Below are 13,502 nucleotides of genomic sequence, written 5' to 3'. Positions count from 1 at the left end.
GGCGGCCGCTCCCAGTCACCAGTCTAGCTGCCACATTCTGGATTAGTTGTAGTTTCTGGGTCACCTTCAAAGGTAGCCCCACATAGAGCGCATTGCAGTAGTCCAAGCGGGAGATAACTAGAGCATGCACCACTGAACCCTTTTGCCTCTGGGTGGACGCAGACAAGGAGCAAGTTTGCGCTGTAGTGGAACGAAAACTCTGTATTGTGCCAGTTGTGTCTGTTTTGGTTTGCAAGGTGATCTGTCAATGCTATGGCCCTTCTGGATGTAGCAGCCCTGCCACTCACCAGGTCGGGAATGGGGCAGGGCAAAGGTAGGGAAGCACTGGAGGAGCAGCGGTGGGCACATAGGTGCATTCACTTACACCTGCCACTACCCTGGTGTCTCCCTCCACTTTCACCACTGCCTTGAGAGCCAGTATGGTGTAGTGGTTAAGAGCGGTAGTCTCATAATCTGGTGAACCGGGTTCGCTTCCCCACTCCTCCACATGCAGCTGCTGGGTGACCTTGGGCCAGTCACACTTCTTTGAAGTCTCTCAGCCCCACTCACCTCACAGAGTGTTTGTTGTGGGGGAGGAAGGGAAAGGAGAATGTTAGCCGCTTTGAGACTCCTTAAAGGGAGTGAAAGGCGGGATATCAAATCCAAACTACTACTACTACTACTACTACTACTACTACTACTACTACTACTATTCTTCTTCTTCTTCTTCTTCTTCTTCTTCTTCTTCTTCTTCTTCTTCTTCTTCTTCTTCTTCCCCACCGCCTACTCCATCCTGGTCTCAGCGAGTGGCAGCACTTCCGCAGCTAGGAGAGCACCACAATGGTGATATCCTGCTGACCTATGTAGAATCTCAGCTTGTTCTGTGTACTTGGGTGGAGCTGGGAGTAGAGCCTCTAGTCTGCTGGAGTAAAGAGAGTGGAGGACTGTGTGTGGTCTAGGTGAAATTGTAGGCAACTACACCAAGTGGTAAAACACATGCTTTTTATGCAGAAGGCTTGTGCATCAGAAAGACTGAGCCACTGCCTGTCTTTCGGCTGAGCTCGATGGCCCATTAGTCTAACTCAAAGATAAAGCCCTTTCCTATGTTCCTATTAGAGCCTAAATGAATTTGCTGGACATGGTGACTTGTTGAAATGGAGGAGCAGCCTCCTTGCAGGACAGCATCATGGGAAGGGTGGATCTAATGTGAAAATAATGAAGTTTCAGCTTCAGGGGCTCTAATTTCAGACAGGCCCCAGAAGTGACTTCAGTCAGATTATTTAAAATTTTGGGGTCAGCGGGTGGCGCTGTGGGTTAAACCACAGAGCCTAGGACTTGCCGATCAGAAGGTCGGCGGTTCGAATCCCAGCACCGGGGTGAGCTCCCATTGCTCGGTCCCTGCTCCTGCCAACCTAGCAGTTCGAAAGCACGTCCAAGTGCAAGTAGATAAATAGGTACCGCTCTGGCGGGAAGGTAAACGGTGTTTCTGTGCACTGCTCTGGTTCGCCAGAAGCGGCTTAGTCATGCTGGCCACATGACCCGGAAGCTGTACACCGGCTCCCTTGGCCAATAAAGAGAGATGAGCGCTGCAACCCCAGAGTTGGTCACAACTGGACCTAATGGTCAGGGTCCCTTTACCTTTACCTTTAGACCCAGTTAGAATCACATGGCTCAAATTGATTTATTTTTTGCTTTTTATAGATCAACAGTCCCAAAGGTTGAGAGTCAGTAACACTGATGTTGTAAAGGTGTAGTGATCTGACCCCACTGAAGAAGGTAACAGTGGTTACCCAGACCTCATTGCTGGTTGTGAAGGGGCCCCCATGACAGTTCAAGCTTCAGGGGCTCCCAAATGTAGGTCCGCCACTGGTTATAGAGCTGCCCTACTTACACTGGCACCACCGCCACTTACATGGGTGGTGTTTTCAGAGAGCGCAATGTAGGGGCATGGTCAAGATTGTATGGGCATATTAGTGGGAGTTCCACACTGCTTGCCCCTTCCCATCCAAGACCAGTGTCTGAAGAGCAGATATGCAGCACTGCCTCACTGCACTGGTCACTCCTATTCACATTGCAGATCTCTATGCTGATACTCTAAAGACCAGAGATCTCGGCTTTTCAAATCTAATGCCTGAGCTCTAGGTCCTGAATGCCTTTCCAAACATTTGAGATGTCAGAATTTGAGGTGTACACCATGTGCATCCTCGTTTACATTTGGGCGACCAGGTCTGAGCAACCGCTGCTGAACACCAGCTGTTTCCAAGACGAAGAACAGTTTGGGGTGTGTTTTGGTAGCATGCTAACTTTGCCGACTTTCCAATTCCCATTCCGTTTCCTTTCAGCTCTACAGGGAATAGAAGGGTGTACGTTGCTCTGTAGGGCACAGGGACCCCTCTATCACTATTGCAAAAAGCTGGTCACACAAAATGGACAGAAACTCATCTGCAGGCAATTTGTGGAGGGAGGCAATTTGTGGAGGGAGGAGAGAAGCCAAAAGAAGCTGCAATGAAGGTCAGAAGGAGGAAAGAGGGAGATGCAGTATAGATAGAAAGGATCGAAACAGAGGACTAGGAACAAAACGTTTCCATATGGAATGCTCCTGTTCAGGGTTCCAGCTAGCCACACCCTATCCCAGAATACTCCATTTCATTTCCACTATGTTTTCTGCTCCTCCAACAAACAGCCAGCATTGTATGACCTTTGAGCATGCCTGGTCCTCTTTGTATCTGTGAGTTCTCCGACTTAGGACTTTCCTCCCTTAAGCTTTTAAGATATTTTTCTATAGACTATCTGGTTGGGTTTCCCTAGGGCTGCTGCTACCTCCTTCTTGTGTGCTGTTTTGGCTGCACAAGGATCCATGCTGTACGTAAACTTTTTAGTCATAGATGTTAGAACTTAAACCTGAGAACTTCTGTGGCTCAGATGACCACGAGCAAGCCGCAGTAAGAGGAGAAGGTAGGAAGCTCCAACATCAGAAAAGATCACAGTTCCTTGTTCCAAACAAGCTGAGGAAACTGTGGTTTATTCGAAACAAAGTAAGTTAACATACCAACATATGAAATGTTGCAGTGAAGGCAGAGAGGTAGTCTGTGAGCTCAGGATTTGCTGTGGCTTGTGCAAAAATATCTAATTTGTGGGGATGATGATCAGCTAGGCTGGTTCCTAGCATTCTAGGTATGGTCTCTCCCCAAAAATCAGGATAACCAATCAAAGCGCATTGGAGAATGCAGACCTCAAGGAAAATGTGAAAATAGAGCAGTTTTGTCAGAGCAAAGATTTCCGCTTGTACAACACCATTCTCTCCCCCTTCCCATGTATGACCCCCAAATCTGTTATAGGGGTTCCCCTAACTCTCTGGAGTAGATTTGGGGAGGGTGCATAGATTTTGGGGAGGAAGCAGCAGGGGGTGGAAGTCCTGTTGCGCAGATGTAAATCCTTGCACTGTTGGGAAGTGTTAGCTGAATACCACCCACAGTTTTGTACACTCCTCGCTGAACAATGTCTAACTATTAATTATTGAATGGGCAGGAGTATGGGGGCAGGTTTTTGCATGTATCACTTTAATGAAAACTCACATCTTCTTAATTAATTTAAAGTCAGAAGATACGCTCCTTCCTGTGATTATGATTCTTTCAAAGCTGTGACCTCAGATACATTTTATTCCATCACACTGCCTTTTTAACTAGGGCAGGTGCTTTCTTGGAAGTAATGAGACCGAAACGCCCATTTGGCCATTTTTGCAAAGGGCAGCAAAACCATCGTCCAGGCTTCTCCTGACTTCATGCTCTGCATTCCTCTGGACTGTTTGAAATGGGAATTTATTCCTTGGGAAGGCCCCCATCAATTTGCTTTGCTCTTTTGTTGACACGTTTATTAAAAAGCTGAGCATCTTGGTATTAAAGTTTTATCGGCGTTGAAGAATAATAAGCCTTTTGAACAGATTCAGAAGTTATGGGTTGGGTCTTAGCTCTTCTCGTTGTGCAGCTTGGCTGAGTCAGCACTGAAAAGTCATCTCTGATTTCCCCCCCTCTCTCTGTTCCAGACATTTGTCCTTAAGCAAAACAGATAATAACGAAGTCAAAAGCAAAATTTTCTTTGATTTGCGTAGGCCTTGCTGGGCTGGTGTAGAGGTAAAGCATCAATCACGGGGCAGTGGATTTCTATTTGCACATAATCTCCAGTGGAATTAACAGAGATTGCATGTTGCATTTTGATCGGCATACAGTGCCTTTGCCCTCTGAGAAAAGGTAACATAGCTCAGTGGCTTTGGCTGCAGAAACTTCTGGGTTCGGACCCCGGAATCAGCAGTTTTCAAGTACCTTTTCTTGTAACCTTAACAAGACAGTATTCCATGGTAGTCTTTCTCAGAGTAGACCCATGGAAGTTAATAGACAAGATTTACTTGGGTCGATTAATTTCAACGGGTGGAATTCGACATCACGCTAAAGCCATTGTTTATTTCATTTATTTATCTTTCTATATACCGCCCTTCTTCCACCGATCTCAGAGAGGTTCGCAACATGAAAATACAAGATAAAAACAAAAACACTTTTAGAGGCTTTTTATTTGCGCTTTCCATCTGTGAGTGTAGCAGCTGTTTCGCATCATGCGAAAGACTTTTCTGCTGGTGCGACACGTCTTAGGATCAGGCTGTTAGTCAGCATGGTTAAATGCATGCCTCTTTCTGTTATGGGCCAAGATATTTTGTTATTCGTTTTAATAATTAACCAAAAGATGGGATTAAAGATTCATCTGGTGGCAAATCACCGCTTCTTAAAAGTCATTGCGATACAATCAGCAGGAAGCCGTTTACATTTAAAAACTGGAGGTAATTGCTGTAGAGTACTCTGCACTTGAGAAAGGTCTCCAGAAACAATTAATAATTGTCACAATTTTGTGTTTGTGTGTGACAGAGAGAGAGGGGGGGTCTGAAACGAGTCTCTAGATTGGAATGAGAGGTAACTGAATTAATTGGGTGACTGCTCAGAGTTAACTTGTGATTATAATTGCTGTTGTGTCATCAGCGTAATGAGAAGCAGAAGCAAAAAGACAGGTCTCTGCCCCCATGGAGGTTACAGTATATATTTCGGTAAGGGGAAAACAGTAGTGAGACAGAGAGAGAAGCAACAGACAGTTTGCAGTAAGAGGACCAATGATAAATATGAGTAAATGTATTTTTTGCTTCGGTTGAGTAGGGATTAAACCATAGAGGGTTTTTAAAAAAATAAATAAGAAAGGCTTTTGAACATAGAAATGGACTAATCTGTCAATTTCATAATCTCTCTGTTTCTCATTTTTTTTCCACTCTAAAGTTCAGTTCATGACATTTCTGCATCAGTTTGCATTTTTTGTATATCTAAAAAAGCAGATTCACCAGCATTTTAGTACACATTTATCCTAGCATTGCATTTCTGAATGCAATTCTGCCTGCTTACACACATATTTTTGCAAGCAGTTCTCCCTCACGAGAATACAAACGTTGCGTATGCTGTTTCACCAATAGCTGCATTTTTATGCATGCTTTCGAGGTGCACATTTCTGAGTTGGGGAAACTGCCGTGCCAAATTTGGGAAGGCAAAAGATGCCAAGGGACAGCTGCATTTCGGTTTGCACGTTGGCTTAGGAGGAATGAATCGGGTCTATTGGCATCAAAATGCGAACTGTACCAAATTTCTGCCCCATTCCTGATTGACTGAGCAGAGCAAATAAGTGTGCCCCATGGTGTACTTTGAATGTGTTCTAGCTGTAAGGGGCGGTAAGAAAGAATAAGCAGAACAGATTCCTAGAACAGGAGACCATGGCCAAGTGAAAGCAGTGAAGGAAGAAGCCCATGGCTTAAGGGCAGAAAAAGATATTGAGTAGTCTGAAGCGTCAAGCTGGTTGCTTGAAGCTGTGTCCTGAATCTTTTCCCCACAACAAAGTAATTTTGGAGATTTCTGGAAGCGATGGACTCCCTGTTGCATGCTCAAGTTAGGGAAAGCATTGCATGGAATTCCAGCTGCAATTATTCTTAAGGCAGTGGCCAATATGGCTCTCTGGCTCTGTGGCAGAAGGGTTTGCTAGCCTGTTTAGATTGCAGTCCACCAAGACCTTTTTTCCACCCCTTCTAAGCACTGTTGGACTTGGGGGAAGCTGGGCAGGAACAAAGTCATGAATTTCCATCCAAAGTCCATAAGGAAAATTCCTTGGACCCAGATCCTCAGATAAATATTGTGTTGTTGTTTTTACAGTGGTACCTCTAGATGTGAACAGGATCCGTTCCGGAGCCCTGTTTGCATCTAGAAGCAAATGTAACCAGCGACGGCACATCTGCACATGCGCGCGTCGCTTTTTGCCGCTTCTGCACATGCGCAAGCGGCGAAACCTGGAAGTAACATGCTCCATTACTTCTGGGTTGCCGTGGAGTGCAACTCGAACGTGCTCATCCCGAAGCACATTCAAACCAAGGTATGACTGTGTTTTGGTTATGTATTTTATGGTTTTATATTTTGATTTCAATCTGTGAACCGCCCTCAGACCTCAGGGTATAGGGCGGTATATTATTATTATTATTATTATTATTATTATTATTAATAATAATCTCCTCCACTTTAGGTTCATTCATAGTTTAAGTTACATCTGCTCTTGCAGGACTTTGGAGCACAGCGTAAGTGACTTTGTTTGTTCAAGTGTATTTCACGGCTGACTGAGGTGTTACGGTTATATTTTAATTCTGTTTTAATCCATATAAATGTTTTTTAAATCTAATATACACTTAAAAACATTTTGGTACATTTCTGAGCCAAGGAGTGCATTGCAAAATACAGCCAAGTGTGAAATCTGAAGAATAATTGCAGTCCAATTCCGTTAGTTGAGAGGGTGCGGGTCAGTTCAGTTTGCAGGGGAATTTGCAAAGAATGACTTGCTGAAACATCCTTCTTCACAACAATCTTTCTTTCTTTCTTTCTTTCTTTCTTCTCTCTCTCTCTCTCTCTCTCTCTCTCTCTCTCTCTCTCTCTCTCTCTCTCCTCCCTGCCTCTGCCCCACCCTTGTAAAAGCTAAGGTACGATAAAAGCAAAGGAACTGTTCACTGCCACTACAGTTTCTGCATTTGATAAAGCAAACAATTAAAGGGGTTTCAAACATCTGCTGACTGCATAATCCCATCCAGGGCAGTGTACTCAGCATTTTTAAACAGCGACTGATACCAGATACTGCTCTATTCGACAAAACAGCAGCAGCCCCGTTAAAATCAATAGAAAATTAGATGCTATGAAAATGCAATATGTGTCCAATTAGTTATAATTGGAGCAAATGTTGATGTAGATAAAGTTCCGGAGTAAGATGTATTTGCCCGAAATGCTCTCCGCTTAGCTTATGCATGGCTTTGCAATGACAGCTCCTGGGCCCTGATGGATCCTATCACATAAACGATGGCCCATCAGGTGCACACATGTTAAGCGTTATCTAATTATGTAGGTGTGCAGGGCCTTTAAAATAGCTTTGGTGTGCTTCTGTGCCTTTTGAAAAATGGTATCCCATCATGCTGAGAACTCCCGGTTGGATGTGACAAATTATGCCTGCGACTTGCGGTTATAAATTCACAGGTTATGCACCCGTTCACCCTGATCCAGAGCTCTGTGTGTTCTGGTGAGTCATAAACTTAAAAATGGACAATCATGCAGACCCGATCCACTGAGTTAGTGGGAAAGCACTTGTGATGGAAGGAGCTCTGTGTATACCCTGAAGCCCCCAAGCACACAATAAATCACTCAGTCATTGCATGTATGTTTGGGAGGTATTAAGCAGTATGTATGAAATAGAATCATAGTACTTGGAAGGGACCCTACGCATCATTTATTTCAATCCCCTGCAATGCAGGAATCACAGCTAAAGACACCTTGGCTTACGGTTATCCAAGCTCTGCTTAAAAACCTGCAGAGAAGGAGAGTCTACCACTTTTCGCCATAGTCTGTTCCACTGTCAAACTGCTCTTATAGTTGCACTCATGCAAGGATTAGCACTGATGCAATGGGATCCCCCCTCCTTTCCCACATTTACCCCATGCCACCCCCAAATGTGCTCTGGAGGATTGGGGATTGGCACCCACAGAACAGATTTAGGAGGTGCACAGAGGGAGGAGAGAGGGAGATTGTTCCATTATGCTGGGAGAAGTCTCTGCAATGATGGAATGACCTGCTTTACACAACACTGAACGCAAGCTATTTATTCCAGGACAAAACTGTTCTGTTCTGGAAGTGGGCAGTTTGTTCAACAGAGAGGACCATACTTCCAAACCTTAATCCTCACAGCAGTCAGAAGCTTAATATTATTCTGGTTATTTAGATTGTTAGTTGGTGTTTTAAAAGACAAACAAACAGAAAACCTGGATGCTTAACTTCCTATTCACGGGATCAGAAAAAGATGCAGCTGCTAGATTTTTTAGAAATAATAATTTTATTTACATGCCTGGGAGCTATTTTTTTTTTTAAAAAAATAACCTCAACAATATTTTCCCATTAACAAAAACAAAAAGTCATCTATTTAATTTACTGTTTTTTTCTTTCTAGCTGTGTTGGATTCCAAGATTCTAACAATAAGTAGCATGCTATATCTACAAATGATGCAATACTATGAACCCAATGGCTAGCACTTTTGCGTGAATTTCTCTCGATATACACATTTTGGCAAAGCAATTTCCCTTTACCTAATGCAGTTTGTATGTTATTTTCATTAATATATGCATTTCTATGCACACTTTATATCCTAGTATATGCATCTGTTGTACCTATCGCATGGCTGGGGAACGACACTGCAATTTTTGTAAAAGTGTGAATTTTGAAGAATGGGTGTGTTTCAGGTTGCATATTGCTTTGGAAAGTGCTGGTTTTAAAAAAAATATTATTATTCATTCTATTATTTATCACGGCTTTTCCTATACCAGTTAATCACTGAAGTTTCTAAGAGGTGGGGTTCACCTTTAAATGCGAACTGCCTCAGATTTCTTCCCATAGCTGTCAACCACCTTCCCTTTTTTTGTGGGAAATTCCCTTATTCCAGCGCCGTTTCCCGCTGCTTCCCGCTGCTATCCTGGATTGTTAGATATCCTGTAGACTGTCTCCGGGACAGGTGAGGCTGCTGATCCCTTATTTTCAAATCTGAAAGTTGACAGCCATGTTTCTTCCCCATCCCAAGATAGCATGCCTATCAACACACCCTGCCCTATAGATGTTAACTTACATGGAAATAACACTTGGGGAAGGTTGCAGTGGGGCTTTAGTGTGGCTTGCAGCAGTTTCTGCAGAATCTTACTGCGCCGCCATTGCAATCTGGCTGAATAATCTGCATTGCATTCACAGTACTGTTGGCGAATTGTCTCTTTGGACAAGGGAGAGATAAGAGATTGTCTGGGTTATCAAAGACTCTTTCATCTGTGGCAGGACTCCTTCAGATTTAGCAGCATCAAACACTACATTAACTTGGAGAAAACTTCTCAAAGCTAATTACTAGAGGAACGTGCACTTCATTAAGATAAAGCTGTAAAAAAAGAATCAATATTTAGCATTGTTGTTTTGACTGGATTCCCCCAATGATAAACTGTGAACGGGTTTGATCCAAAAAGGAAGGGGGGAAAATGATCTCTTTATCCAGATGACGGATATCTGAACTGCCTCAAATGTGAGCCATCTGTGCTTGAAATGAATAGTAGCTTGAAGGTCAGCAGTTTTGTTCCTTCACAGCTCCCCCCGCCCCACAAAAACAGCTTCCAGGTATGGGAGGGAAGGTTCCCTTTCCCTTTATTCAGAGAGAAAGACATCAGGTTGACGGTTCAATGTTCTTTAATTCTACTGCATGCTGGGAATCTTCTGCTTCATTAGCGATATTGACATGTTGTGATTTGCGATGACAATTTGTGATCCTTTGGCTTGAAGACAAAAAAAAGTGGGGGGGGAGAGAAAAGGGAAAGAGAGAGCAAGATAAGAGCACCGGGATCCTAATGGAAGTGCAAAGCAGAAATGAATCTCCTCGTCTGCTGATGCTGATATCATGAGAGTCACTGTCACAGAGTGGCTAAAAGTCTTGCAGAGAAACACTGCGCATAGTTATTCAAAGTCAGTGTTCCTCCTAGGAAGCTGCATATCGGACTTCAAACAAACCCCTGTGTTGCAAATGTCAACAATGCTTAGGCAGCACGATGACCATATACATATGTAATAGACAATCTTTATAGAATTCCTTCAATCAATAACAAGTTTGAAATGAAATCTTACTCTCAAAGTCTCTGAAAATCTTTAAATGAAGCGAGGTACCAAACTTTGTACGATGGAAGATAAGCTGTGAAGCTTTGTGTATTCAGCAAATATAATGTCCAACACTGAACAGAGATTCCGGATATTGACTGCTGTTTCATAGATCTTCATCAGCGTGGTGGGAGAATATAGAATTGTTTCATAAACTGAAAATAAAATTTTACAGACTGCATGACATATCAGTTTACAAAAATTATAAACTGCAATACAAACAGTAATGAAAAAGCTTACATACTATTGTTTGAAGGAATTCTATAAAGATTGTCTATTACATATTTATATGGTCATTGTGTTGTCTAAACATTGTTGACGCACATAGGACTTCAGCTAGGAACTTGGAAGCCGAAGCCTCAAAGCTACCTTTGCCTCAAACTTATGAGGTGACCACAAGCAAGCTATGAACCTTAGTCTCCTCCCCCGTCCTTCTGCAATATGGAGGCCATATTAAGAAGATGTAAGGCACTGCTTTGCACTGAGTCAGGTCTTTGTATTGGTCTATCTAGCCTCATCCGGTCACCTCTGTATCCTAATGTACACATGTGCTTACCATCAGCAGAATGACAAAAGGTTTCAGAAGGGAAACCGTGTTAGCCGCTTGCAGTTTCTGCATTTGAGAGTGGCAACTGCAGGATTTTGCGGAATAAGCACAGTGCGCTGTTGCGCAGCATGTGATGTGCTTGTGAAAACAGTGCGCAAATAATGCTGACTACATGCAGCTGTGATGTGCAAATGAGGTGCAGCCATCAAGCTCTTTATAGATTTCCAATGAGGGCCTCAGAAATAACCAAGTTTCTCATCCCTGGTTAAAATACATGTTACCAGACATGTTTGACATAGACACAAAACAGTTAAGGTGATATATATTTTTATCCCAGGTTTCACCAACTTGGTGACTGAGACTGATGGGAGTTGTAGTTCTGGAGGGCACCAGGTTGCAAAGATAGTTGTATTCTAACAACTGGTTGTGTAGGTTTTGAGTCCTTCTGGGGAATTTGGGTTAGGCAGTTCTTGGGAATTCTTTTAATGGTGAGCTCTGGAAACGTGGGTGTTGTTTGCTGCAGCACCAAAGAGGCAATAGAATAAAATAATGTGTCACCTTAAGAGAATAAGGGCTGTTCTGAATATTTGCAAGCAAGCTTTGGGCTGGGAACCTGAGCTACAGCACAGAAGCAGTAAGGAGGGGTGGATTTGCTAGAAGAGAAATGGTGGCTTGGGGTGCTTAAATATTTTGCTTCCACCAGTCATATCCCTCCCTCCCTACTTGATGCGATCATCATGGCTTTGGAAAACCTTGTTGGGAGAAAGGTAGTTGTGGGGAAGGGGTTGTTGAGACAGGGAGGATTAAGCACAATCCTCCTCTTCTCTCCCCAAAGCATTTTGCAGTGAGTGGAGAATCCGTGGTCCTATTCCCAGGCCTTCATTTGCCATTACACTTTTAGATGGACCCAGAGAGGGAATTTTGCTGTGTTTTCAACCACCAGTGCACATTATGCTGTTCCTGCATTCCAGCATAAAGCCACAGAACAGTTGCATACAAATACTCTGTACTTTTTCAGCCATGCAGATCTCCTAGAGTTGTTTGCAATGTTGCACATGGGCTGATTTCCTGGGTTGCAGGTCAACAGCAGATTGTTTTGGGGGATGTATAGGATGGCTGTGGAGCTCTATGTATATGCATTGCCTCTGTGAAGGTTTCTAGACCTGAATGTTCTGCTCTGTTTCCTGCACCATCAAAGATGCCCACATTTGTTTCCAGAATCACCACCGATGTCATTTTGCTTTTCATCATCAAGGCCTCAAAATGAGCTTAGAAGGGCATCAAGTTGCTGGTGTGTGAAACGGGAGGTTGTCACTCCTTGGCAAAAGGAGCTGTTTCTTCTTCTGTGCTTTTAAAGAAAAGTTAAAGTAAGTTTGCCACATTTCAAAAAGTAAAAACTAGAACACCCCAAAAGTTGTGGAGCTTCTTTTTTTTTTAAGAACCCCAAAATTGTTGAGCTTTCGTTAGGCATACCCCAAACTTGTTGAGGACATGTGGCAGCCCTAAGTTAGAAGCTACAAAGAAACAAGCAAGATGACTCACTCCAGTTTATGCTGGGTGCATTCCAGTCCTTGGTATTATGTCCTCACCTTTTTCATATTAATTGAATGATTACATTTATCACCTGTCTTTATTCCAGTGAGCTCAAGGCTGCATGCATCATTTCCCCCCACCTCCACTTTATCCTCACAACCTTGTGAGGTAGGTTAGGCAGAGAGAGAGGGGGGGGCTCCATGAGCTTCATAGCAGAAGGGGAATTTGAACCTGGTTTCCCCAGTCCTAGCAAAACACTCTAACCAGTACTTTGGGCCTCCAAACCATGAAGAGATCACACACACACACACACCCATTTGCCATTGCAGTCTCTGTAATGGCCTATGAACACCTTCAGTAGTAGCTTTGAGAAAGATACGAGACCTAAGATAAAATAAGAAATAGTCAATTTAAAATAAAAGTGTGTACTGGCAACAAGTAATATATAATTGAAATAAGGAATAGACGGGAGGTTGGGTCTATAGTCTAAAGACCATTTTTTGCTTTATTGTTTTGTAATTAATATTGTGTTTATCGATATTTTCATTTGTATTTTTGTTTTGTTTCTTTTTTGGTGTATCAATAAAAAGAAAAAAGGGAGAAATATAACACCTTCGGACCAGTGTAACAAGCCCATTGAGGGCAAGCACTGGCCATCTCTCCCCAAATTACAGAAATGCCTTTAAAAAAATTATTTCATGAAAATATATATTTACCGCTTGAATGCAGAAAACCTCAAACCTCAGCGAAGTCTAGGAACATAGGAAGCTGTCTTATACAGAGTCAGACCACTGGCTGTATATTGTCTACACTGACTGGCAGCTGCTCTCCAAGGTTTCAGGGAGAGTCCTCTCCCAGCCCTACCTGGAGATGGCAGGGATTGAACCTGGGACCTTGGGACCTTCCGCTTGCAAGGCTGATTCTTTACCCCTGAGCTACGGCCCTTGCATCTTCTTCCAGAGGTGCTGCGAAGCTTTTTATTGATATTTTCATTACTTACAGATAGGCGGATATGCTGCATCTCTGTGTGTATTTGTGTCTTTTGTGTCTCCATTCAGGTGATATTGTATTTGTGTCTCCATTCAGGTGATATTTCTTGAGCGGGCTTGTTATATACTGTATTTATTTAAAGTAGGCGAGATATATATACATCGTATTTTCCG

The sequence above is a fragment of the Podarcis gaigeae genome, assembly GCF_964106915.1.
Source record: "Podarcis gaigeae genome assembly, chromosome: 6".
NCBI lineage: Eukaryota > Metazoa > Chordata > Lepidosauria > Squamata > Lacertidae > Podarcis > Podarcis gaigeae.
This window is presented reverse-complemented; position numbering follows the sequence as displayed.